The sequence below is a fragment of the Hypanus sabinus genome, chromosome 2 (genome assembly GCF_030144855.1).
Source record: "Hypanus sabinus isolate sHypSab1 chromosome 2, sHypSab1.hap1, whole genome shotgun sequence".
Taxonomy (NCBI): Eukaryota; Metazoa; Chordata; class Chondrichthyes; order Myliobatiformes; family Dasyatidae; genus Hypanus; species Hypanus sabinus.
This window is the reverse complement of record NC_082707.1, coordinates 78,640,575-78,665,841: the sequence shown is the minus strand read 5'-3', so window position 1 is coordinate 78,665,841 and position 25,267 is coordinate 78,640,575. Positions and strand designations below refer to the sequence as shown.

The following is a 25,267-nucleotide window of genomic DNA, read 5'->3' as shown; positions in this document are numbered from 1 at the left end:
AGTTCAGTACATTTTCCATTCATTGGTTGAATGAAATAAAAAGGAGTCCTTCACTGCACCGAGGACATTGCCATCTAGATTTACTTGATGAAGCAGCTAAGATCCAGTACAATGTGTTAGAAAAAAACAAACAAGTAAATGTAAAGCATATAAACTGTAGCCAAGAAACGGCATTTTACCAACTTTAAAGTGCTGAGTATATACTGAACCGTGATATAATTAAAGGATTCAGTAATTATCATTAAACTGGCTTCCTTTAAAAAGTTAGTGTTTTCTCTCAATCTGTTGCTAAAACATGATCTGTGTGATTGACAGTGCCATCTGGTTACATGCATTGGAGTCACAACATTACAGTCATTAAGGCATTGGGAAGTTTGTCAGAGCCTTAATGGAGTATTCCCATGGCAATGACAAATGTTGGACAAAGTGTCAGAATGAAGACGAATTTTCCTATGTATACAGTCATGTCATTGCTATGCAGTCCCTATCATGCATTCATTCTTCTTCTCCAAATGGTCCTAAGCTGCTGAGAGTTAGGATCAGACATCCAAATGAGCTCAGGTCTCTTTAGTGTTGATGTGGACTCTGAATAGTCCAATGCCTCAATGTGAATAGATGAATACTATTCGGGATATTTGCAAGGGATAGTGATATTGACCTGACAGTGGCCCAGAGTATGCAATTGTCCAAACAGGCCATATCAGATGGTTCAAGTCAGATGGCGAAATTTAAGAACTGTTTTGTTAATATGCCAAACAAATGAGCCTGAGAGTAATATCCTTACAATGACTACTGTACATCTGAATTTGTAGGGAAATTCATTCCAGAGAAGGGTTTCGAAACAGCTATTGAAGGAGTGAAAAGCATCAGTGTATTGTCAAAGAACATAAACCATTCCACACTCATCAGAATAAGAAGTGAATTCAGCAGGGGTACTCATAGGATAGTAATGTAACTTTGTCATGGAATAATTTGGAAAAATCAGTTTCCACCAACATCTTAATGCTTAATATGTAATAGTCTAAGTGTGCCATTTTACAAATAAACCTCTACCTATTTGAATACATATATGCTGCATCTCAGTTTATTTCTGAAGAGACTAAAAAATAATATTGCTAAATAAAACATCAGAAGAAAATCTTGCTCCTTGTCAAATGATGTCTTGGGATCTATCCTGTATATTCACGTAAGTGGAAGCCAGGGTCTCACTAAAGTAGACAACTCCAGTATTGCAGATCTTCTCAGCACTGCATCAAGTTAGTGACTTAATTATTTTGGTGATGAAAAGCAACACTAATTAATCAAGTGGTAAGAAAGATAGGTTGTCATTCAGTGACCACAAATAATTTCCATGTTTATATTCGAATACTGTAAAATAACATACTGAATGTAAAATAATGTAATGCCACCCATCAATGAACAGTGTTGCAATTTTCTGCAAGGGTTGAAGTTTTATATTCATGGGGATTATTTTATCATGTTACTCAGAAAGGGTAGATGGATAGTAGGAGTGGTTTTCACTCTAAGTTACTCTAGTACATTTCATTCCACGTTCTGAAGTAAAAACAACAAAAAGGGGAGTCATTCTATTTTGACTTGTATCTAATCCTGTGAAATATTCCAGAAATAATTCATTGACAGGTATTAACCACTTTGGAGAGATAACTCTCAATTTTAATGATTAACCAGTTTATGTAAAAATGTAGAATCTGGAGACAGATCATTTGTTATAGCAGTTATTTCCATATTATTTCTGTAATTTTACATTGGGCTCGATTCCAAAAAGTATGGGTTGCTCAATGTCAGAAGCATTAATGATTTAGTGAGAGAATAAACACGCAAGTTACCTTTTTCAAAAGTTACAACATCTGAATAAATGTAGTGTTATTTACATCAAGTTAGGCATTATTATGAAGCTGGAAAGTTGGCAAGAACCATTGGAGCACTCTGTTTGACCTTGTTGCATGATGACAACACTCACAAGAGATTTCATGCATCAGTTGCCCAGCGTTATTTAAAAGGTCACTTCTTATAACTGGTATATGTTTATCTCTAGTATGAATATGAGACAACCATGACTTCTTTTCCCTTGTCTTCCCTGTTCGTTCTTTGTTCTTGTAATACTTAATAAATGGCCAAAAGCACCAAGTTTTATGCCTTATTATTGACTTTCAAAGAAATATCTTAATCAATATCAGAATTGGGTTTTTTTATCACCAGCATGTGTCGTGAAATTTGTTAATTTAGCAGCAGCAGTTCAATACAATACATAATATAGAAGAAAAAAAATAATAATAATAAATAAATAAGTGAATCAATTACAGTATATGTATATTGAATGGATTAAAAATCATGCAAAAACAGAAATAATATATATTAAGAAGTGAAGTAGTGTTCAAGAGTTCAATGTCCATTGGGGAATCGAATGGCAGAGGGGAAAAAGCTGTTCCTGAATCACTGGGTGTGTGCCTTCAGGCTTCTGTACTTCCTGCCTAATGATAACAGTGAGAATAGGGCTTGCTCTTGGTGCTGGAGGTCCTTAATAATTGACGCCGCTACTTGAAGATGTAGCTTGAGTTCTTTGTAAGCTAGTACCCAAGATGGAGCCAACTATATTTACAACCTTCTGCAGCTTCTTTCAGTCCTGTGCAGTAGCCCCCTTTCTTTCCCCCATACCAGACAATGATGCAGCCTGTCAGAATACTCTTCACAGTACATCTATAGAAGTTTGTGAGTGTATTTGTTGACATACCAAATATTTTCAAACTCCTAATGAAGTGTAGTTACTGTCTCGTCTTCTCTATAATTGCATCAATATGTTGGGAGCAGGTTAGATCCTCAGAAATCTTGACACCCAGGAACTTGAAACTGCTAACACTCTCCACTTCTGATCCCTCTATAAGGATTAGTATGTGTTCCTCCGTCTTACCCTTCCTCAAGTCCACAATCAGCTCTTTCATCTTACTGACATTGAGTGCTAGGTTGTTGCTGTGTCACCATTCCACTAGTTGGCATACCTTGCTCCTGTATGCCTTCTTGTCACCATCTGAGATTGTTGTACCATCAGCAAATTTATAGATGGTATTTGAGCTATGCCTAGTCACACAGTCATGGGTATAGAGATAGTAGAGCAGTGGGCTAAGCACACACTCCTGAAGTGCACCGGTGTTGATCGTCAGCAAGGAGGAGATGTTATCACCAATCCACACAGATAGTGGACTTACGGTTAGGAAGTCAAGGATCCAATTGCAGAGGGAGGTACGGAGGCTCAGGTTCTGCGACTTCTCAATCAGGATTGTGGGACTGACAGTATTAAAAACTGAGCTATAGCCAATGAACAGCATCCTGACAAAGATCTTTGTGTTATCCAGGTGGTCTAAAGCCATGAGAAGAGCCATTGAGATTGCATCTGCCGTTGACCTATTGTGGTGATAGCACATTGCAATGAGTCCAGGTCCTTGCTGAGGCAGGAGTTCAGTCTAGTCATGACCAACCTCTCAAAGCATTTCATCACTGTCGATGTGAGTGCTACCGGGCGATAGTCATTAAGGCAGCCCACATTATTCTTCTAAGACACTGGTATAATTGTTGCCTTTTGAAGCTGCTATCCATAGCAGTGAGAGGTTGAAAATGTCCCTGAATGCTCCCACCAATTGTTTTCAGAGTCTTACCAGGTACTCCATTGGGACCTTCTGCCTTGCAAGGGTTCACTCTCTTTAAAGACAGACTAACATTGGCCTCTGAGACAGAGATCACAAGGTTATCAGGTGAAGCAGGGATCCTCACAGATGTAGCTATATTCTCCCTTTCAAAGCAGGCATATCACCAGATCCAATCATAATAAATGCAGTCGAATTTGTGATGAGAAATAAACTGATGCCATGGAGGACTTGCAGTTCAGTACTTTACTTTCATATTTTTAAAGAGGTTTCCGGAAATATTATCATACATGTAGGCTATTCGAAAGAATTGGTTGGCAGTTGAAAACTTCAGACATTCATATCAAATTTTTTCAAAGAAGCATTTGGCAATGTCTTTGGCAAGGGAGCCAGTGGTGAAGGAGTTAGAAAGTGGAACTGATGAAAAAAAGAGGGTGACTATGAGGAGATTTGGAAAGATGGAATTGGGCTTTCCATCTCTAAGATTTGGTAGTATTGTGGGTGCAACATTTGGTGTAGATTGCGGAAAGAAACATGCTTGCGAATAAAAATATTACTTTCAATACAAGTCATGGGTGTTCTGCACAAAAGGAAGGGGCTTAGTGAGATCACAGAAGAACTATTAAAGCATAACATTTACGTTAATATCAACTACAGGGAGAGAATGAGTGAGAGAGAGACTTAAGAGAATAGCTCAGGAGGTGTAAGGGAGAGAGAGGTAGAAATAAGATTTTTAGCAGCGTGATCAAGAAACACAGAGTGCAAGTTAACTTGCTTCATTTCTAATATTCAAAGGTTTCCGGGATCTTTAGATCACCAAATCAAAATACAGATCTATTTTGTAGACTTTCAGGTTAACTCAGCAAATATCAAACATGCATTAACATTAGCACTGTGTAGAACTAAGGTTGCCTTACTATATATTTGTGGAATTTGGCATTTAATTTTACATTAGAACACACTCCTGTAGTTCCCAGCAACTGATTGGGGGAACACTAGTAGAGGTCAGTAAATTGATTTTGTGCTATTTGCACAGGGATATGGTTTGAATCTCCACTTGGTAGTGGAAGGAAAGAAATATCAGTAAATAGAAAAAAATATATTCAGCTTCATGTGCTACTCCCCTGAAATGCATCAGATATAAAGCTGTTCTGTGTGACTGTAGTCAAAAACACAGAGGGCTGAATAAATAAAACTCTAATGACCTGATCAAACTAAATTTGGGCTTTAAAACAGAGTTCATTGGTTATTTTTGAATTCATTCATGGGAGATTGGCTTTGCTGGCGAGTTTCAGTATTTATTGACCAAACTAAGGACAACTGACTGTCTGAATTCACAAAAAGCCCAGCTTGGGACTTTGGATTAAATGGATTTTTCAAATAAAGTTCGTAATTATTATAAAGAACTGTTTTTTTATTGTTGAGCAGCAAGTTTAGTTTTGTCTTTCATATCTCTAGAACATTCCCTCACAAATCTGAGGATTATCAGGGCAGCAACGTAAAATAAACCCCACTCTATCTTGCTCCTTTATGATTACAGTTTAAGGAAAGTGGTCCATTGTTCTCATAGGAACTTAACCTGTTAATTTTATGGTGTAAAATAATTTTATCATTAAAATGTAACATTTTAGTCACCTAGTGAAAATGTGTGTCAAGTTTGTTGAAAGGCAACAGGAAATTAGAGGGTTGTTGGTTTATTGACTAAACTAGAGATCTTTATCTAATCTTTTTTTAGAATTTGAACATGGTAATAAAGAAGATGTTATCTGAGAAGACGATCCGTTGACCGCGATCAACAAGGTAAGATAAAATAATTTTTAAACAAACAAGTGATTACTCCTTGTTTATTATTTATTTGGAATATATTGTTACATTTGCATTTCCAAATATCAGTTGAGTTTTAGAGTTTTCTAGTTAAAAACTATTGGATGACACTATTGCTCAGAAAGTTGATGAATGAGTCACCCACAATGTCCACTGGTATTACCTGACTCATAGTTTCAGAAAGCACATAGGAGCAAAAGATCACCATGCTGAGACTTTTGCCAGCACCCACACCCATTGATCATTATGCCCTAATTTTGCCTTTGATGTGCCTTACTGTTACAGGCATGATATCACCTTAATCCAACTTGTGGTTGGTTAGGGTATTTTTGAGAATGTCATGTGACAATACTTTTCCAGTTAGGTCATATGTACTTTAGTATCCTAAGCCTTCACATATTTCTTAATCAAAGGTATGAAATTAAGAGACAGCAAAGAACATAGTGACACATTGGCATCTGCAGAACCTCTGGTGGTTATGATTGCGCAAAACATTCCCCCATCTTTCATTGACCTGGAGATAAACACACTTCATATCTTCTCAGTGCAATGTTCTTCATCTATCTGTATCCCTGGAAAATTAAATTATTGTCATAGTGAATATTTATCCTTCTAGAGCCCATATCCCTTTAGATAATTAAAACACTGACCTCTCTGAAGAACCAGGACAATTCATGGTGTTTGGATGGAGAAAGACAAATATACCAGGTAACAAAGATGGGGAAATCCAAATATTCTACACATATATTAACTTCCCAGAATAATTGTATAATCTTTGATTTAAAACAACTATTATAAAATCCGTACTTTAATTAGCATTGTCCATAACAAACATGCTACTGCTAATAACCAGATGAGATTCAGCAGATGCTTGAAATCCAGAGCAACACACACAAAATGCTGGAGGAACTCAACAGATCAGGCTTCATCCATGAAAATGAATAAACAGTCAATGTTTCAGGCTGAGATCTTGACTGTTTATTCCTTTCCATAGATGCTGCCTGATCTGCTGAGCTCCTCCAACATTTTGTGTGTGTTACTATAGCTAATAAAGCTTTAGCTAAACTACACTGAAGAAAACTTTGACCTTGTGATCTATGATCACACAAAGCTCAGTGTCCAGAAAAGATTTTAACTTAATGAAAGGAGCTTGTTTGCTATAGTATCTGTAATCTTCTTTAATAAAAATCTGATTATGTGTATTTGTTTGCCCTGAGTCCTATATACATTCAGTGTGTCTGCACATAGAGATAGTTGCTTTATGCCTTTATCAGTGGCTGCATCTTTGATAAATAACTTCTTGTCACAGTCTGCAGGTTCTTGGAGAGTTATATTATAAGATATCTTCAAACTATGTTCAAGATGGCAACATAAAATGTTTTTGAGCAGCACAGACACCAACAGCTTCCTCCTGTGATGTAACTTTTCTGTGAGTTTGATAACTTACTTTATTATGAAACTAATTTCAGGCACTTTCACTGGGTAAAAATTGCCTTTGCATGCATGCTGGAGGATTTGTCATGATACATAGTTCTAGAGAAAGCCTACCATCTCCTCATCAAAAACAAAAAAGGAAATGCAGGGAATTCAGCAAGTCAGACAGATTTTGTGGAAAGAAAAACAGTGCTAAGGATTCAGATCATTAACCATCTGTGAAATAAGCTGAAATGTTATCTCTGAGTCTCTTTCCGCAGGTTTCCCTGGTCCTAAACTCATCTCTGGAGCATCTGGAAGATAAATCTACCTATGTTAGACTTCTGTTTATTGAGTACAACTCCAACTTCAATACTATAATTCTGAACAAACTTGTCTCCAAACTCCTCAAACTGGGACTCAATGCCTCCCCTTAAAACTGGATCCTTCACGTCTTGACTATCAAACTGAAGTCATTAAGGATGAACAGCAATGCCTGCACCATGATTATCCTCAATGCTAGTGCCCAGCATCTTCAGCTTCCTATTCTACTCCCTATACACTCATGACTGCATTACCAGATTCTGCTCTAACTCCATGACATGTTTGCAGATGTTACCACCATGATGAGCTGAATCTCAAATAGCAATGAGTCAGTATATAAGAAGGAAAAAGAGCCTAATAGCTTGGTGTCATGATACAACATTTTTCCTCAAGTCAGAGCTCTGGCCATTAACTTCAAGAAGAGGTGTTGTGCATGTGTTCCTGATTATATCAGTGGTGTTGAAATCAGAATGGCTGAGAGTCTGTTTTGGTCCAACCTTGTAAGATGCCATGACCAAGAAGGTGCATCAGCACCTCAACTTCCTCAGGAGTCTAAAAATGTCTAACACACACACTTCAACCATCACCAATTTTTATAGATACATTAAAGAAGGCATCCTAACTGAGTGCATCATGGCTTAGTGTAGTAACTGCTCAGCCTGAAACCACAAGAAACTGCAGGCAGTTGTGGCACAGCTGCACACATCCTGGAAAACCAACCTCTCCTCCATAGACTCTGTCTACACTTTTTGCTGCCTTGGTAAAGCAGTCAAGATGATCAAAGACTCCACCTATCAAAGACAGTCGCTTGTCTCCCCCTCCCATGGGACAGAAGATACAAAAGCTTGAAAACACATATTAACAGACAGAAGGACAGCTTCTGCCCCTCTGTTGAACTACTGAATGGTCCCCTCATAGGAAAACCTTGCATTCTTCCTTATTATGTCCTTGCAGCTTATTGGCTGTCTGGGCTGCACATGTTCTGCTGAGGTATTTTGTTATTGTCTTTCTCTTGCACTTCCTCCATATACTGAGCTGGTGAAAGGACCTGTATGGATGACATACAAGTCAAAGTCAAAGTCAAAGTGGTGTGCTACACACAGCGCTGGAATAACGACTTGCAGATGGTGAGTTACAGTTGCGTAAAAGATTTATTCAAACTTCGTGGCCTCGCTTTTAAGCTTTCCCACTTCCGCCTTCCCCAGGCAGGAATGCTGTAGGGGGCGCATATTCACAGTCCCTTACCATGCGCGGGCTTTTCCCCTTGCTAGTGGTGAAGGCCTGGTGCCCTTTTTGGGGCTGGCCTCTCTGCCAGTGCGTGCCATTTTGTGAGCCGGTTCGAGTGCGCTGGAAAGTGGGTCACCACAAAACCCCCGCCCCAGACCCGGTGATACACCCCCCAATGTCCACAGTCTGGGACTATGTTTGGGAGGTCTGCCTCTGCGCTGCGGTGCCAGAGCCCCAACCGGCTGCGCCAAGTCCACGTGAGCTGGTTTGAGTCGGTCCACCATGAAAACCTCCTCTTTCCCCCCAGTGTCCAGCACGAACATGGACCCGTTGTTCCTGATCACCTTAAACGGCCCCTCGTAGGGCTGCTGTAGCGGTGCCCGATGTCCGCCCGGGCGTACAAAAACTAACTTACAGTTCTGCAGGTCTTTGGGTATGCAGGTCAGGCTCTGTCCATGCTGTGAAGTGAGTATGGGGACCAGGTTACTGAGCCTCTCACATAGTCTGTCCAGGACTGCTGCGGGTTCTTCCTCCTGCCCCCTTGGGGCTGGTATGAACTCTCCCGGGTCAGCCAGGGGTGCGCCGTACATCAACTCAGCCGACGAAGTATGCAGATCCTCTTTGGGTGCCGTGCGGATTCTGAGCAGGACCCAGGGAAGCTTATCCACCCAGTTAGGTCCTTTCAGGTGGGCCATGAGAGCCGACTTCAGGTGACGGTGGAAACGCTCCACTACTCCGTTCGATTGTGGGTGGTAGGTAGTTGTGTGTTGTAGCTGTGTTCCCAAAAAGCTGGCCATAGCTGACCATAGGCTGGAGGTGAACTGGGCACCTCTGTCAGAGGTAATGTGGGCCACTACATCAAAGTGAGATACCCAGGTGGCGATCAGTGCTCGGGCATAGGATTCGGAGGTGGTGTCGGTGAGTGGGACTGCCTCTGGCCATCTTGTGAACTGGTCCACGATAGGCAGGAGGTGCCGCGCTCCTTGGAACATGGGCAGGGGGCCCACGGTATCCACATGAATGTGGTCAAAACGCCGGCAAGTGGAGTGGAACTGCTGCGGCAGGGCTTTGGTGTGCCGCTGCACCTTGGCTGTTTGGCACTGCATGCACGTTTTGGCCCATTCACTGACCTGCTTGCGGAGTCCATGCCAAACAAACTTGTTGGAGTCCATCTGGATGGTTGTCCTGATGAAGGGGTGCGCTAAGTTGTGAATGAAGTCGAAAACTCGCCGCCGCCAGGTTGCTGGGACGATGGGGCAAGGTTGGCCGGTGGCTACGTCACACAGTAGGGTCCTCTCAGCTGGGTCTACGGGGAAGTTGTGGAGCTGCAAACCGGAGATTGCAGTTCTGTAACTAAGGATCTCATCGTCTGCCTGCTGCACCTCTGCCAGCGCTTCATAGTCCATCCCCTGGGACAGGGCCTGGATGGTAGGCCTGGATAGTGCAACCACCACAACATTGTCCTTTCCCGAGACATGCCAGATGTCCGTCATGTATTCGGAGATGTAGGACAGATGTCGCTGCTGGCGGGACGATCAGGGATCGGTTGCTTTCGTGAACGCAAAGGTAAGCGGTTTGTGGTCCGTGAACGTGGTGAAGGGCCTACTTTCCAAGAAGTACCTGAAATGCCGGATTGCCAGGTATAATACCAACGGCTCCTGGTCGAAAGCACTGTATTTGAGTTCGGGTGGTCATAGGTGTTTGCTGAAGAATGCCAGGGGTTGCCAGCGACCCTCGATGAGTTGTTCCAGCACCCCACCGTCTGCCGTGTTAGATGCGTCCACTGTGAGGGCGGTAGGAACGTCTGTTCTGGGGTGCACTAGCATCGTGGTGTTTGCCAAGGCTTCTTTGGTTTTAACGAAAGCGGCTGTGGCCTCTTCGTCCCAAGTCATGTCCTTGCCCTTACCCGACATCAGGGTGAACAGGGGGCGCATGATTCAGGCTGCTGAGGGGAGGAAGCGGTGGTAGAAATTCACTGTACCCACAAATTCCTGCAGGCCTTTGAGTGTGTTGGGTCAAGGGAAGTGGTGGACCGCGTCTACCTTGGCGGGCAGAGGGGTTGCCCTGTCTTTAGTAATCCTGCAGCCCAGGAAGTCGATGGTGTCGAGTCCGAACTGGCATTTGGCCGGGTTGATTGTTAGGCCGTATTCACTCAGCCGGGCGTAGAGTTGACGGAGGTAGGACAGATGCTCCTGACGACTACTGCTGGGTGTGAGGATGTCGTACAAATAGATGAACGCAAAGTCCAGGTCGTGTCCCACCGCGTCCATGAGAGACTGGAATGTCTGTGCGGCAATCTTTAGGCCGAACGACATTCGGAGGAATTCGAAAAGGCTGAACAGAGTGATGAGTGCTGTTTTGGGGATGTCACCCGGATGCATCGGGATTTGACGGTATCCCCAGATGAGGTCTACCTTGGAGAAGACCCGTGCGCCATGCAGGTTTGCTGCAGTAGTCGCCGCATGGACTCCAGCCCCCTGATGCTTTGGGCACCTTGTGCAGGGGGGAGGCCCATGGGCTGACTGACCGCCATATGATCCCCAATTCCTCCATCCTCTTGAACTCCTCCTTCGCCAGGCGGAGCTTGTCCAGGGGAAGCCTTCAAGCACAGGCGTGGAGGGGTGGTCCCTGGGTCGGGATGTGGTGCTGTACTCCATGTCTGGGCATGGCTGCCGTTAACTGCGGTGCCAGAACTGATGGGAAGTCCACCAGGACTCTGGTGAATTCATTGTCGGACAGCGTGATGGAGTCCAGGTGTGGGGCTGGCAACTTGGCTTCATCCAGGGAGAATGTTTGAAAAGTCTCGGCGTGGACTATCTCTTCCCCTGCAAGTCGACCAGCAGGCTGTGAGCTCACAGAAAATCCACCCCCAGGAGTGGTTGGGCCACGGCGGCCATTGTTAAGTCCCACGTGGTGTGGCTGGAGCCAAACTGTAGCCGCACCATACGGGTGCCATAGGTCCGTATTGCGCTGCCATTTGCGGCCCTCGGGTGGGTCCCGGTTCTCTGTTGCGGGTGTCGTAACTTGTCGAAGGTAAGACGCTGATCTCAGCTCCAGTGTCGACCAAAAAGCGGCGTCCCAACTGTTTGTCCCAGACATACAGTAGGCTATCCTGATGGCCAGCCGCCATAGCCATCAGCAGCGGCTGGGCCCTGGTGTTTCCCGGGAACTTGCAGGGCGGGCTACAGCGGCGGGCTTCTGTGCCCTACTGCTGGTGTTAGAAGCACCATTGTTCATTGGCATCCGCACTCCTGCCTCTGGGTTTTGTAGGCTCTGCTGCCGGGCCTGGTTTGGTCTGCTGTTGGGCAAGTGGCCTGGTGATCTGTGTGACGGATGCCCCACTCTCTTTCTTGGCTTTCCACAGCACATCTGCCTGGGCTGCCACCTTCCAGGGGTCGCTGAAATCCGTGTCGGACAACAGCAGGCACATATCCTCGGGCAGCTGCTCTAGGAACACCTGCTCAAACATGAGGCAGGGCTTGTGTCCTTCAGCCAGGGCCAGCATCTCATTCATTAATGCTGACGGCAGCCTGTCCCCCAAACCATCCAGGTGCAGTAAGCGGGCAGCTCGCTCGCGCCGTGAGAGTCCAAAAGTCCTTATGAGCAGGGCTTTGAATTCTGTGTATTTGCCGTCCTCTGGGGGCGACTGTATGAACTCCTCAACCTGGGAGGCTGTCTCCTGATCGAGGGAGCTCACCACGTAGTAGTAACGTGTGGAATCCGAGGTTATCTGCCGAATGTGGAATTGGGCTTCTGCTTGTTGGAACCATAGGTGAGGTCGCAGTGTCCAGAAGCTTGGCAGTTTTAACGAAGCTGCATGAACAGATGCGGCGTCGTTCATCTTCGGTCCAAATATCGTTTAGGCAGTCGGGGTCACCAATTGTAGCAGTGTGCTACCCACAGCGCTGGAATAACGACACGCAGACAGTGAGTTGCAGTTGCGTAAAAGATTTATTCAAACTTCGTGGCCTCGCTTTTAAGCCTTCCTGATTCCGCCCTCCCCGGGCGGGAATGCTGTAGCGGGCGCATATTCACAGGCCCTTCCCACACACGGGCTTTTCCCCTTGCTGGTGAAGAAGGCCTGGTGCCCTTTTTGGGGCCGGCCTCTCTGCCGGCGCGCGCCATCTTGTGAGCCAGTTCAAGTGCACTGGAAAGTGGGTCACCACAGGTTTTCCTTGAACCTCAGCACATGCGACAAATTGACTGATTTAATGATTGTTTCCAAATTCTTGATTTCTTAACCTTCAAATTCCCAACATCTGTTCATGTCTTCCTTCTATGCCACATCCAAAAATTAATTCCATTAACTTCAAAGGAATGAAATTTTAAAAGCAGAATGGAACACACAGCTGCTATCACACAGGTATTTTAGCTGGTTAAACGTTCATATATATTTCATATGTATTTCTTTCTCATTCTGTTAACACCTATTTCAATGCAGTACTTAGAGGCCACAGACATTTGCCCAAAGAACATTCTGTGGAATGGCTGTGTGGTTAAACATTGGCTTCACACCTCTTACTTTCAAATTTTAACTTCAGCTGTGGCTACCACTCTCATCTCTGTTCTAGTCATGAATATAGGAGCCAAGTCAGATACTTGCATTTGTGCCACAAAATTAGCCTTACTCCCTGCAAACACTGGGAGTTCCTTTTGAAAAACAAACCAACTAATCAGCTTTCACCATCTTTTCAAGAAGTATTCCAATTAATAACAACTTGATCCTTTAATGTGTTTAAATCTTTCCATTAATCTTGCCTACTTTTGTCAATGGGTAACTTCAATCTGCTGAAATTATAGAATCAGAAAATATTAATGATCCAGAAGGAGACCATTCAATCCATCTATAATCTATGTTATCTGATAAACAGTTTACAAGCCTAATCCCATCTCTCAGTATTTGGTCTGTCGTCCTACAACTCACAATCCTTCAAATAACATTAAGAGCACTTTTAAGCATGATGAATGATTTGTCAAAAGTACTTGTTCTTGACAATATTGCCCTGAAGGTGAGAACACCTCTTACAAACAAGAGAAAATCTGCAGATTCTGGAAATCCAAACAACACATACAAAATATTGGAGGAACTCAGCAGGCCAGGCAGCATCTATGGCAAAAAGTACAGTCGAAGTTTCGGGCCTAGACTCTACAGCAGGACACTCTACTCTTAATTCCTTCCACTGATTGGAAGGAAATCTACACTTCTTGAAATATCTGCTGACAACACTAGAATATTGCAATAACTCTATCCATGCCCTTTATAATGCCCTCAAGCCTTCCTTCAGCCTCCCATTTTTCAAAGAAAATAGCTCAACATACAATATTCACAATTTCCATCTGGCAAACATTTTCAAGTTGTATTTTAATATTTGTTTATTTATCCTGTATTCTCTCCACAGAAATTAAGGTTTTGCTGGACTATGATGATAGAAATTCAATAACATTCAAATAGTTACTTGGCTTTTACTGTGTATTGTTTCAACATAACTTCACTGCTCTTTTATTCCATGTCATTGGAAAAAGGGATGAAAGTGATCAGAAAAACATACTTTTTATAAGATTTGTACTTTTTAAAAACTCATGTATTTTTCACTATCTGTGGTGGTTCATTCCCATTCACTGGCAGAAAGCGATAGAGCAGATAAACTAATGGTTTATCACCTTTAACACCTAGGCAGCAACTATGGAAAAGAGTAAACAGACAATGTACCAGACCCTTCATCAGGACTAGAAAATAGAAATTGAAGGGTCTCACACAGCAAACACGAGGAATCTGCAGATGCTGGAAATTCAAACAACAACACACACAAAATGCTGGTGGAACGCAGCAGGCCAGGCAGCATCCATAGGGGTGAAGCGCTGTCAATGTTTCGGGCCAAGACCCTTCATCAGGATTGAAGGGTCTTGTTAGTTTGCTTAGACCTGTTTGTAACCAGGTAACTGTTGAGTATCATTTTTATTGTTAAAATGCACTTATGTATTCACCTTGCTAATGCTAAAATAGCTGCCTGTGCCTTTAAGAGAAAATGGTGATGTCACTTTGCATGACTGGAGTAGAATGAAGAGTTGCCATGTTCTAGAAAGGACGACGTTCGGATACTTTTCCCAGGTTTGATGGGGAAAGGAGAATAATATTTGATAATCTCCATGTAAGTTCGTTTATACTTGTTTGTAAATCTAGAAAATCAGTAATTTGATGTGTTTTACATGTGGACGCTTTAGATTTTCACGAGTAAATTGATCAGCGCTGAATAGCTTGACTGTGAACTAATTGGCCTACTAGATAAGTCTTTTTAGTAATTCAACTACAAGGCAATATATTGTAAAAGTTTATTTGTCTTTCTTTATTGTTCCATGACCGAATGTGAATGTAACAGAGTAATGTGAATATGTTAATTTCTGCTCACGTACCGTGAGCGAGGAGAACTCATTTCAAGGTGTAGCCTATATGTGTTCGGAAGTTAAGCACGTGCATGCCAAATGTGAGTATACCTCTTAGTTGAGATGAGATATATTTATTCATATTTTTGATGCTGTGTATAAGGTACAGGGTTGGTGGGACTCTAATGTAGCTTGTATTGTTTTATTTAGAATTGCTACTACCGTATTGGTTTTGTATCTTTTGGTTTAGTTTTCATACTGCATATGTAACAAGGGTGTGGTCAGAAGTTAAACTGAGATTGTGATGGCGGGAACTGTTTTTTTAAAATGCAATTTGTCGTTTTTATTTTGATGCACTCTTTCTGCAATAAAACATCTAAAACAAATAAAGGAATTTAAGACTCAAAAAAGTATTTGTTGTCCTGTGTGTGTATTTTTCCTCAGGCTACAAAATGTATGTTTGTTTGTACTGTACTCTAAAATAGACACACATAGAATTAAGACTGCTCGTCATTATTGACTCCTGAATGAACCCTCAGAAAATGAACAGAGCTCCAACAGCGATCATAAGCCTGCTTTGCACCTCCTTGATTTTCTTCTGTCCTGACAAAATGGTGTTAAATATTTCAGTAATTAACTAAGAGTAGGTAAAAATTATAGTTTCTTCAATGTCTACCACATTCAGATAAAAATGTTTTTTTATCTGAATTTGCTACAGTTTTAAATTAAAGGTTAGCTGTGCTTTTTTAAATAATCTATTCATTCTTTCTACCGGAATCACAAATGCTTTATGAGTGCCAAGGATGACATGCTTTCTTATCTAAGCCTAATTAATTCAATTTTGACACCATCCAGCTGATCGTGGATATTTGAGTTTCTCTGAGCAATTTGAAATAGCAATATTGGTTTATTATTGTTACATGTAACAGGATACAGTCAAAGATCCTCAGTTTAGTCCTAAGTCAAATTTGGTTTTAAAAATTCAATTGCCTTCTTCAGTGTTTAATTACAAGCAAAATCATGAGTGTCAATTTGATCTCAAAACCTAAAGGCAATGAAAAGCTATACCATCGGTTAATTTTTTTCAAAGAAGATTTGTTCCCATTACTCTGTCCAGCTGAGAATCTACAAAGAGTTTCCTTACCAGTGAATTAATGTGTGACCTCAAAAATTGCTTTTCAGTGTCTATACAGCAAAACGTCATGGAAACTTTATTGAACGAAATAGAAAAAAATTCTTCTGAGAGTAACTTAATGAGAATTTGAAATTGAGAGGGTTTAAACTAGATGTCATTCCTCTGTGGTTTCTACCAAACTCCCACAGAAGTGAAAGGCAGACATTGGGGAATTCCCAGGGAAATTATGGAGAGGATATTTGGGGGTGTCTTTTTCTGAATCTGCACTGCCATTGAAACTGAATTACCTGTGACTGACTGTGCTCTGTGGTTTTATACATCCTTGACAAATGCATGCCTCCTTACTGCAACAGTGTTGAAATTAAGGTGACCCCAATTCTATTGCCCGTTATGATCAGCTTTGTGCATGACACCAAAATGTGATTGGGCTGAAATGAGATAACCGATGGATGATGTGTCCATAAGGGAGTTTAAGTTGCCAGCCGTTAATTCACTACGTCCTAAACACCTATACACATTCAGCCAAATTCCGAATTCTGAGAGTAAAAATGTTGCCACGTCCAAACTCCCATGCTACTGCAGAGAATACCACAGGAACCAGCAAAAGTGTATTGACAAGCTGAGGGGTGAGACTAGATGCACTTAGCATCTTATTCTCCACTCCACACTAGAGTTGGTTGGTCTAATATCAGAAACTCCATTCTTCCAAGCAAACATTTAAAGTTTTAGGTTGTTTGTATCTAAAAGTGCCAGTAGACATTTATTTTAAAAATAAAACGATATGATGCATTTCTGATAAAGGATCATAGATCTGAAACATTCACTGGCTTTCCACAGAAGCTGCTTAACCTATTGAGTATTTCCAGTGTTTTCTGTTTTGTTTAAATATTTATGACATATTAGTTTGATATCTTAAATTACTTGTTAGTAGTGTAAGTTTTTTTTAAGTTAAATGTATACTTTCCTTTATAAAATAATTTTACTGATAGGAACCAAAGAGGCAATATTTTCATCCAGAGTGAGGTCTATATGTGGAATGAACTGCCAGAGGACATGGTTGAGGCAGGAACTATACAATAACAACACTTAAAACACACTTGAGCTGGTATATGGATAGGAAAGACTTAGATGAATGTGGGCCAAATGTTAGCAAATGCGACCAGTGTAGATGGGGAATCTTGGTCAGCATGGGACAGTTGGGCCAAAAGGTCTGTTTCCTTTCTGAGGAAATTCTGAGATTTATGTGATTATTGCTGTGGATTGCAGTTTATTTTGGCCTCCTTCTGTGTTTTTGTTCTTGTTGCTGATTCACGAGTTTGAGGATTGGGGGTTTGATGTCGTTGCTGTTTTCTGGGTGAGTGGTGCGAGAGAGGGGTCGGGTGTTAGGGTCTGATGTCCTTGTTGCTGTTTTCTGGGTGAGTGGCGCGAGAGAGGGGTTGGGGGTTAGGATCTGATGTCCTTGTTGCTGTTTTCTGGGTGAGTGGTGCGAGAGAGCGGTCGGGTGTTAGGGTCTGATGTCCTTGTTGCTGTTTTCTGGGTGAGTGGTGCGAGAGAGGGGTCGGGGGTTTAGGGTCTGATGTTCTTGTTGGTGTTTTTCTGTGTGGGGGATCTGTTAGTTTTTTGTGCAAAGGAGAGGTTGAGGGGGTTTGTGAGGTTTTTTTTGGGGGGGGTGCTTTGGTGTCTTTTCTTTCAACAACTTCCATGATTTTTCTGTGTTTCATGACTACCTACAGAAGACAAATCTGAGAGTTGTATTCTGCAAGCATAATTTGATAATAAGATGGTCTTTGAACCTTTAAAGGCAAGGTGGACTGTTTTGCAGACTGTTAAAAGGTGGAAAGAACCCAAGCGGTATTGTCTCTGCTCCACTTTGAAACAATACCATAGAATCTTTCAAGTCCCTATAAGACTGTCTAGGACAGCAGCATAAAAGCTCATTTGGAAGACAGCACCTTCCAACTAGGATGCAGTCCCCAATACTTAGTTCGAAGCAAGTGGCTGGAGTAGGACTTTGTTCACACCGTTTTAGCTAAGAATAGAATGCCACCGCTGAGCTGAGTCTAGAAATCAACAACATTTAAATAAGAGAAAATATTAAGTTGTGAATTATCTACCCTATAGAGATGCCACAATCCAAGATGGCGTTGCGACGCAGCTTGCAGCGGCCACTCCGGAGCTGATTATCTGTTATTTGTGAAGCAGGGTGCCGTGCGTAATCATAATCGGTTGAAAACGGACGTGGGAGCACGGAGGAACATCTGGAAATCTCCAGGAAGACCTTCTTCGTTGCTGTTGCTGCTGTGAGGTCCGGTTCTCTGCCGGGAAGAACAGGCCCCCAGTCCTCGGGATCACTTTGCCGATGGCCGTTGGCGAGGCCGTCTTAATACAGTCGGCAGAGGATGGTGCTCGGAGAAGCTGTGCCGGAGGGGATGGTCGGAGGTTCGACGGACTCTAAGTCCACTGCGGTCAGGTCGCTTTCACTGTGTCCTACGTCTGCGAGGCTGCGTTCGACAGAGCTTTCACTGTGTGCTGCGTCTGTGAGGCTGAGTTGGGCAGCGCCAGGGTAGTCCATAGCAGGGGTATTCCCTTCTGCTGCCGGCGTAGGATGACGAGTCAAATTGGGACCCTGAGGACTTGTGGAATCTGTGTGGTGCTTTCTTTCGAACTTATAGTCTTTTAACATCTTTGGACTATTTTTACTGTGCCCATGGTCTGTTTTTTTTATCAATTATGCTATTGTTTGCACTGTTGTAACTATATGTTGTAACTATGTGGTTTTGTGCAGGTCTTGTAACTTTAGTTTTTGGTCTTGTTTGTCTGGTGGAATTGGAGCTCCTTTCCGGGGAACACGCTAAGATGCTAGCGCGATATTAATACGCAGCAGCCTGTCTGAATTCTGGATTAGGGATTGCCAAACTTTATGTGGATTTTCTGGTGTAGTCTGTTTTGTCATGTGCTTTTGTGATATCATTCTGGGGGAACGTTGTCTCATTGTTTAACTGCATTGCGTTTGTGGTTTCTAAATGACAATAAACTGAATCTGAACCTGATTTGCAATGAAGTAGTGCTTGGAGGTGTTACTTTCTTTTGTACTGCTCTGGCAGTACAAAAGTAGCAAAATAAAAGGTGCTACTTTTTAAATTTGACTTGCAGCATATCTGTTATCTTAATTGTGTGTATTCCAGTATTAATTGCATTGAACATTGTTTTAGATTTTGGTGCTTATCACTGTAATAGTTTTCTGACTCAGAAGAAACTCTGCCAACCAAGCTACACGGAAAGCTTATTCCTCAAGGATTGGAAAGCAGGTCTCCAAATGAAAACGAATAAGAGCAAGATTTTGGCAAGATTAGCAAATCACTTAATCAATATGTATGAATAAAAGGTAGTGTTAATTTTTTACGTAATATCATGGAAATTTGAAATTGCCACTAGAACCTAGAAGTGATCATATAAAACCTAACGCACTGCAAAGGAAAGACAATTTGGTGGATCTGCTGACCTTGGAAACTGTTCTAACAGACAAAACAACCACATTGAATATGTAAGATATACCATTACATTACCTCAAGTAGGTCTAGATTTATATCTTATTTATACATCCTGTGCCTTGTGGTCATTAACACAACATGTTTAGCAAGACTCCTCCGCAAGCAGCTCAGAGACTTAAACAAATATGACTTTTGTAATTCTGTAACAAAAAAGAGGCACCAAAGATGTAATAAATATCAATAAATATAATTAAGCCTGAGATATTTCTGACCATCTATTAGTGAATTATTGCAATAAAATTAAATCTATTAACACTGACTCTGATTTCTAAATTGTATATAAATTAGTTTTCCTATATTTCTAGCAATGCCAGTATATACAATGAATGTCCCTCACAATAAATTAAGAGTTAGGGTTTTCTCCTGCCCGTATAGTTATGGCTTACACCCAGCATTCAGTGGTACATTCAATCCACATGATTTTAATTGAATATTTTAGTAATATTATTAAAACAACTGTCATACAATCTTTAGATTCTCCAGGAACGATGTATTTCCTTTTGACTTGCATAATTATGTAATAGTAACAATTTTATTTATTTGTTTATTCCCCAACATTGTTGCTACCACAAAAATCACAGCTCCAGTTAGCTAACCTTCCAGGTATTTAAAGCACATCAAAGTGTTTCAGGACAAACAAAAAAACTGGAAGAAAAGGATGTGATACATGAAGTTGGTCCATTATCTTTTAGGTCCGCGTTTAATTTTAGTAACCCTTGTAGAGAATTTAGATTTTCAAAATAAAAGATACCCAAATGCCATTCAATGAAGAGCAAGAAGTTTACCCAATATCCACATGACATTGTTTCCTGAACCACTGTCATTAAAAACAAATGGTTAAGATTAAATAACTTCATTATTTGCTAGCATACCATATACCAATATATGTGGTTAAGTGTGAGGAAAAATGTCAGAGAGTCACAGGAACAGGCTCGTTGGACCATTATATACATGTCAACCATTTATCTATGCTAAAAGCATTACTCAGTATTTCATTCACATCCTTTTTTACCATGGTGAATCAACTGCTCACCTGTCTACTTTTTAAATGTTGTGAGAGTACCTGCCTCCATCATCCACTCAGGCAGCATATTCCAGATTGTAATCGCTCCATGTGTGGAAAAAAAATCATCCTCAGATCCCTCTAAATCTCTTAATCCTACACCATAAGCTTATGCCCTGTAGCTTCAGACACCTGAATAATTTGAGGTTTCCTTTTATATTAATACTGCATCCAAGGTAGTTTTTCAAAGATCATGTATCCAAAGGATTGAAAATGGAGTGGCTTTATCGATTCACCAATAACAGAGGGTTCCTATAATTGTTTAAGTATAATAGTATAAAACGGTTATACAACTCACACCAGAAGAAATCTTCCTTTCATAATTGGATTGATGAGCAGCACAATAAACGATGATTCTAGTTGCTGTGATAAGCAATTGCCATTTTCTTCCAATCTTCCTTTGCACTCTAAAATAGGCATTAAGGTAAGATTAGTATGATGGGTTCCTGGTTAGCTACCTGCTTTGTATCCTTCATCTTTTTGACATGAGTTGCTAAATGATCACTGTCCATTACTATCATCATTTTAAAATCCATTAATGAATGATCACAAAGAGGTAGCATTCTAGATAATTCTTTTGATTAGGAAACACAGTCCTATCTAATCTGTATTTCTGGCCTCATTCCAATCGTGTTGGTATATTTCTTTCAGGCCATCATTTTAAATATGGTATTCTAATACCACCAACTTAATTGACTCAGTAGACTTAACTTTCTGAATGTTTCCCATTCCTTTATATGCATCCCAGTTAACGTGGCTTATCTGACCTTCCCTGGCAAAAGATGACCTGGCCTTATTTAGATACCAAACTGTGATATTTTTGAGCCCTGTTAAAGATGTTATTTTTGTTCATTTATGAAATGTGGTGTCCCTATCAAGTCAAGTATTTGCCACAAACCCCAAGTTCCTTATGACGAGGTGTTGTAAAGTACCTTCCTGAATCATTTGGTCATGTGTTAGTGTGTAGGAAAGCACAATATTTAGATCTGGAGACAAGGAATAGATGATGATGTCCTGGCCCACATCTTGGGGGCAGTTGTAAGCCATGACATTCCCATTCTCCTGCTGCCTTTGTCCTTGCGTTCTCACTCACCTGGTGCCCTTGTCTGTAGAGATGCTGGCTGGGTTGGTACCTCAGTCTTGGTAGTCAAATTGCTGGTGTATTTCAAAGATGTATGGTTAGGGTTAATAAGTTGTGGGCATGCTATGTTGGTGCTGGAAGTGTGGCAAAACTTGAAGGCTGCCCCTAGCACAATCCTCGGAATGGTGGTTGTCAGTGCAAAATAATGCATTTCACTGTATGTTTTGACGTTTTGACAAATAAGGCTAAACTCTCTATTGTAGCATTTGTTTAAAGAGACCTAGAGTGAGAGCGGACTGAGAAAAAGTTCTCAAGACATTTGGTTTCAAGTTCCAACAAGGACCATAGAAACATCAGCCAAATAAATTGATCAATATTTCATTTTTTACTTACATCAGTTATTGTCACAGGAAAATGTTTGATTTATTAGCTTTACAATTCCATTTTGGGCCATCGACAAATATTCTTGAATATTTATTTTGAATCCTTTCAGATACATTTCCATTCTTGTGCTAAGAAATCCTTCATCAGAGTGGTCAACCCTCAGAAAACAAGGATTGTAAGTGAAACTGTATTTCCTCAATTTAATCAAGCCTATAATACCAAGCAGCAGAATTAGTCCATTTGGCCCACTGAGTGTGGTCCACTATTCCATCATGACTGACTTATGATCCCTCTCACCACATTCTCTGCCTTCTGCCCATAACCTTTCAGGCCCTAATTAATCAGGAACCTATTAATCTCCACTTTAAATTTACATAGTGAATTCTCCAGATTCTCCACTTTCTGGCTAAAGAAATTCTTCCTCATCTCCATTTTCAGCCAGAGGGTGGAGAATCTGAGGAAGTCCCTCCCATAAAAACTGCACCACTTCTAAATAATAACTATTCACATGAAGAAAGTGTTAAGTTCTACTTGACAGATATTGAGAAGACAAGCATCCAATGCACTTCACGATATTGCAACAAATTCTGTTTGTGATGCTTCATTATAAAGAAATAAAAATTCAGAACATAGTGTAGTGCATGTTCAACTGATTCATTGACTTGAAAGACATATCTAGTCTCAGTTTCCATGTATATTAAAGATACTAAGCTGTGATGTGCAATACAATTCCCTTCTACATTTAACATTTTGTTTTTCTCTAATATATCTTTGGACACAAAAAACTTTTTTTAATCATAAGTGAAAAGTAAATGGCCAGCTGGCAAACCTGATGTAAAATGTATATCCATGTGTTCCAGATTTCTGCAACAGTGCAGCAGCGCAGGATGAACTGGAGATACCATGCTAGCACGCGTGTCCTCCCACTCCATCCTGGACTCCGCAATGATTCCGGTCCTATTCTGTAACATAGTAACCTGATAGGCAGCATTCATTTCACATCTAGTCCCTCATCTCAGCACAAAGCACAGTTGGGAAATTGGACATGGTCCTATTCATTTGAAGATAATGTGACAACACAAGGAAATAGAAGCAGGATTAGTCCAGTCCTTTCACATATCACTCAATATTAAATAATCATGGCTGATCTGTGTATGTCTCCATATTCCTTTGTTCTTCATTTGATAGAGTATTTATCCACCACCACTGGATATACCTCCCCTGACTCAACTACCTGTACCCACTGGAGCAAAGAATTCCAGAGATTCACCACCTGCTGAGAAAAGAAATTTCTACTTACATCAGTTTTACGGGACCTGCCCCTTATCCTGTAGTCATGTTCCCTTGTTTGAGACTCACCCAGCATGTAAAAACATCCCAGCATGTCCCCTGTCAAGAATTTTCAGGATCTGACATGCCTGAATAAGGGTCACCCCTTATACTTCTAAACGTCAACGAGTACTAGTCCAAGCTTTTTAGTCTACCTTAGTTGGATAACCCTCTTGTTTCAAGAATCAGCCTGATAAAGTTTGTTTGCACTTCCTCCAATATTACAAAACCTTTATTTAGGTAAGGAGATCAAAACTGTATACAGCTTTCAAGTACATAACAACTCCCACAACTTTCTGTACACTTGCCACAAAACCTCCCTACTTAAACTCCAAACCTTTTGCAGGAATGCCATTTCCCTTCTTAACTGCTTGCTGGATCTGCCCACTAGCTTTTTATGATTTGTCCATTAAAACACCATTCGGTACTTAACTCACTTTCAGTCTCTCTCCATTTAGATAATAATCTGTCTTTTTTAATTATGTACTGGAGTGTGTCACCTCACACTTAAACTTCATTTTGACAGCTTTGTTTTTGCCCAGTCACTCAATCTCACTGACTTTTACCAAAATGATAGGTGATTTGTTTTGCGCAAAATTAATCTCATTTTTTAATTCTTGGATTAATATTTCCCTTTATTTTAATATTGTGAAGACAAGAGATTCAGTAGATGTTAGATGATAGGGTGTATTCTGGAGCTGGGGAATATAGAAAATATTTACTTCACCAACCAATCTATGGACCTGAACGATGAATGTAGATTAAATTTGAAATGCAGCCCTGAACAATAGTTTCCTGGAGCTATGGACACCAGTTAATTGAAATCCAGAAAATGCTGATTAACATTCAGTTTGGGTGTCTGGAGTGTGGGTGCGAAGAAGAAGGTGTGAACGTTATCTGCAATTCAAAGGACGCACTGTTAATACATTGTAACTACAGAATTGGCCCGCTGTTATCTCTGAGCTTTAGCATGTAAAATGTGATATAATACTGAGCTGAACAGACCTCTTTCCCACGAATGTCTCAATATGATGCCTGCTGCTCATTTTTGTGTAATAAAACACTTCTAGATCAACCAGCTTCAGTGTCTCTCCAGTGACTTTGCTCACATTACAACGTTTGGAAATCAGGACTCAGAGGAAGGTGAAGGTCTTGATAAAGGGTCTCAGCCCAAAACATCAATTACTCATTTCTTTCCATAGATGCTGCCTAAGCTGCTGAGTTTCTCCAGCATTTGGTGTGTGTTACTCTTCATATTGTGAACATGTTTTGTAGCTGTGTGTAAATGTCTCTAATTGTCAAGCACATTTAAAAGAGTCGAAAAAGCTTTTGTCAATGCAAAATGTTAGAAGGCTGAGGAAAGGGATGGAGAGTTCCATAAATGAGGTGTTATTTCCCATAAGGATATAACCATTGGAACTAGCTAACTTGGCACTTGCTAACATCATATTCCTTGATTTCCACAATATCCAAAATGCTATACATTCCTATCTAGAATATGCTCACCAACTGAGTCTTCACAGCCCAGTGGTAGAAAATTCAAATGGTTTATCACTCATTGTAAGATTAAATGTCCTTTCCTTGCTGTTTTGAAAGGCGATTCTCTTATACATTGACTCCAGATTCTAGATATCTGTTTCCACAGTTACTTTGTCAAGCACCATGTGATTCAGGGAGATTGTCTTCCAGCCCTCTGCAAAGACCCAGCCTATTTAATCTCTCCTCATATGAGAACAACCCCTCCCCACCCATCGCAGGAATCAATTTGGAGAAACATCATTACACTCTCTCTATTGCAAAAACAGTTTTCTTTAATTCAGAAGATCAGACCTGCATACAATATTACAGGTGCTGTATCACTTGATTGTCTATTTTTACATCCAAGTTTTTTTTCCA

General features: G+C 41.1%; 1 long non-coding RNA gene across 1 annotated transcript; it reads right to left on the bottom strand.

Annotated features, from left to right (window-relative positions):
* Positions 1–5,561: 5,561 nt before the first annotated feature.
* LOC132380269 (uncharacterized) lies at positions 5,562–25,132 on the bottom strand. The gene is made up of 4 exons (XR_009507720.1): positions 22,052–25,132; positions 20,876–20,984; positions 19,530–19,654; positions 5,562–6,055 (listed from the first exon to the last, which is right to left on the bottom strand). It is a non-coding gene; the product is annotated as an uncharacterized LOC132380269 (long non-coding RNA).
* Between the last annotated feature and the right edge of the window lie 135 nt (positions 25,133–25,267).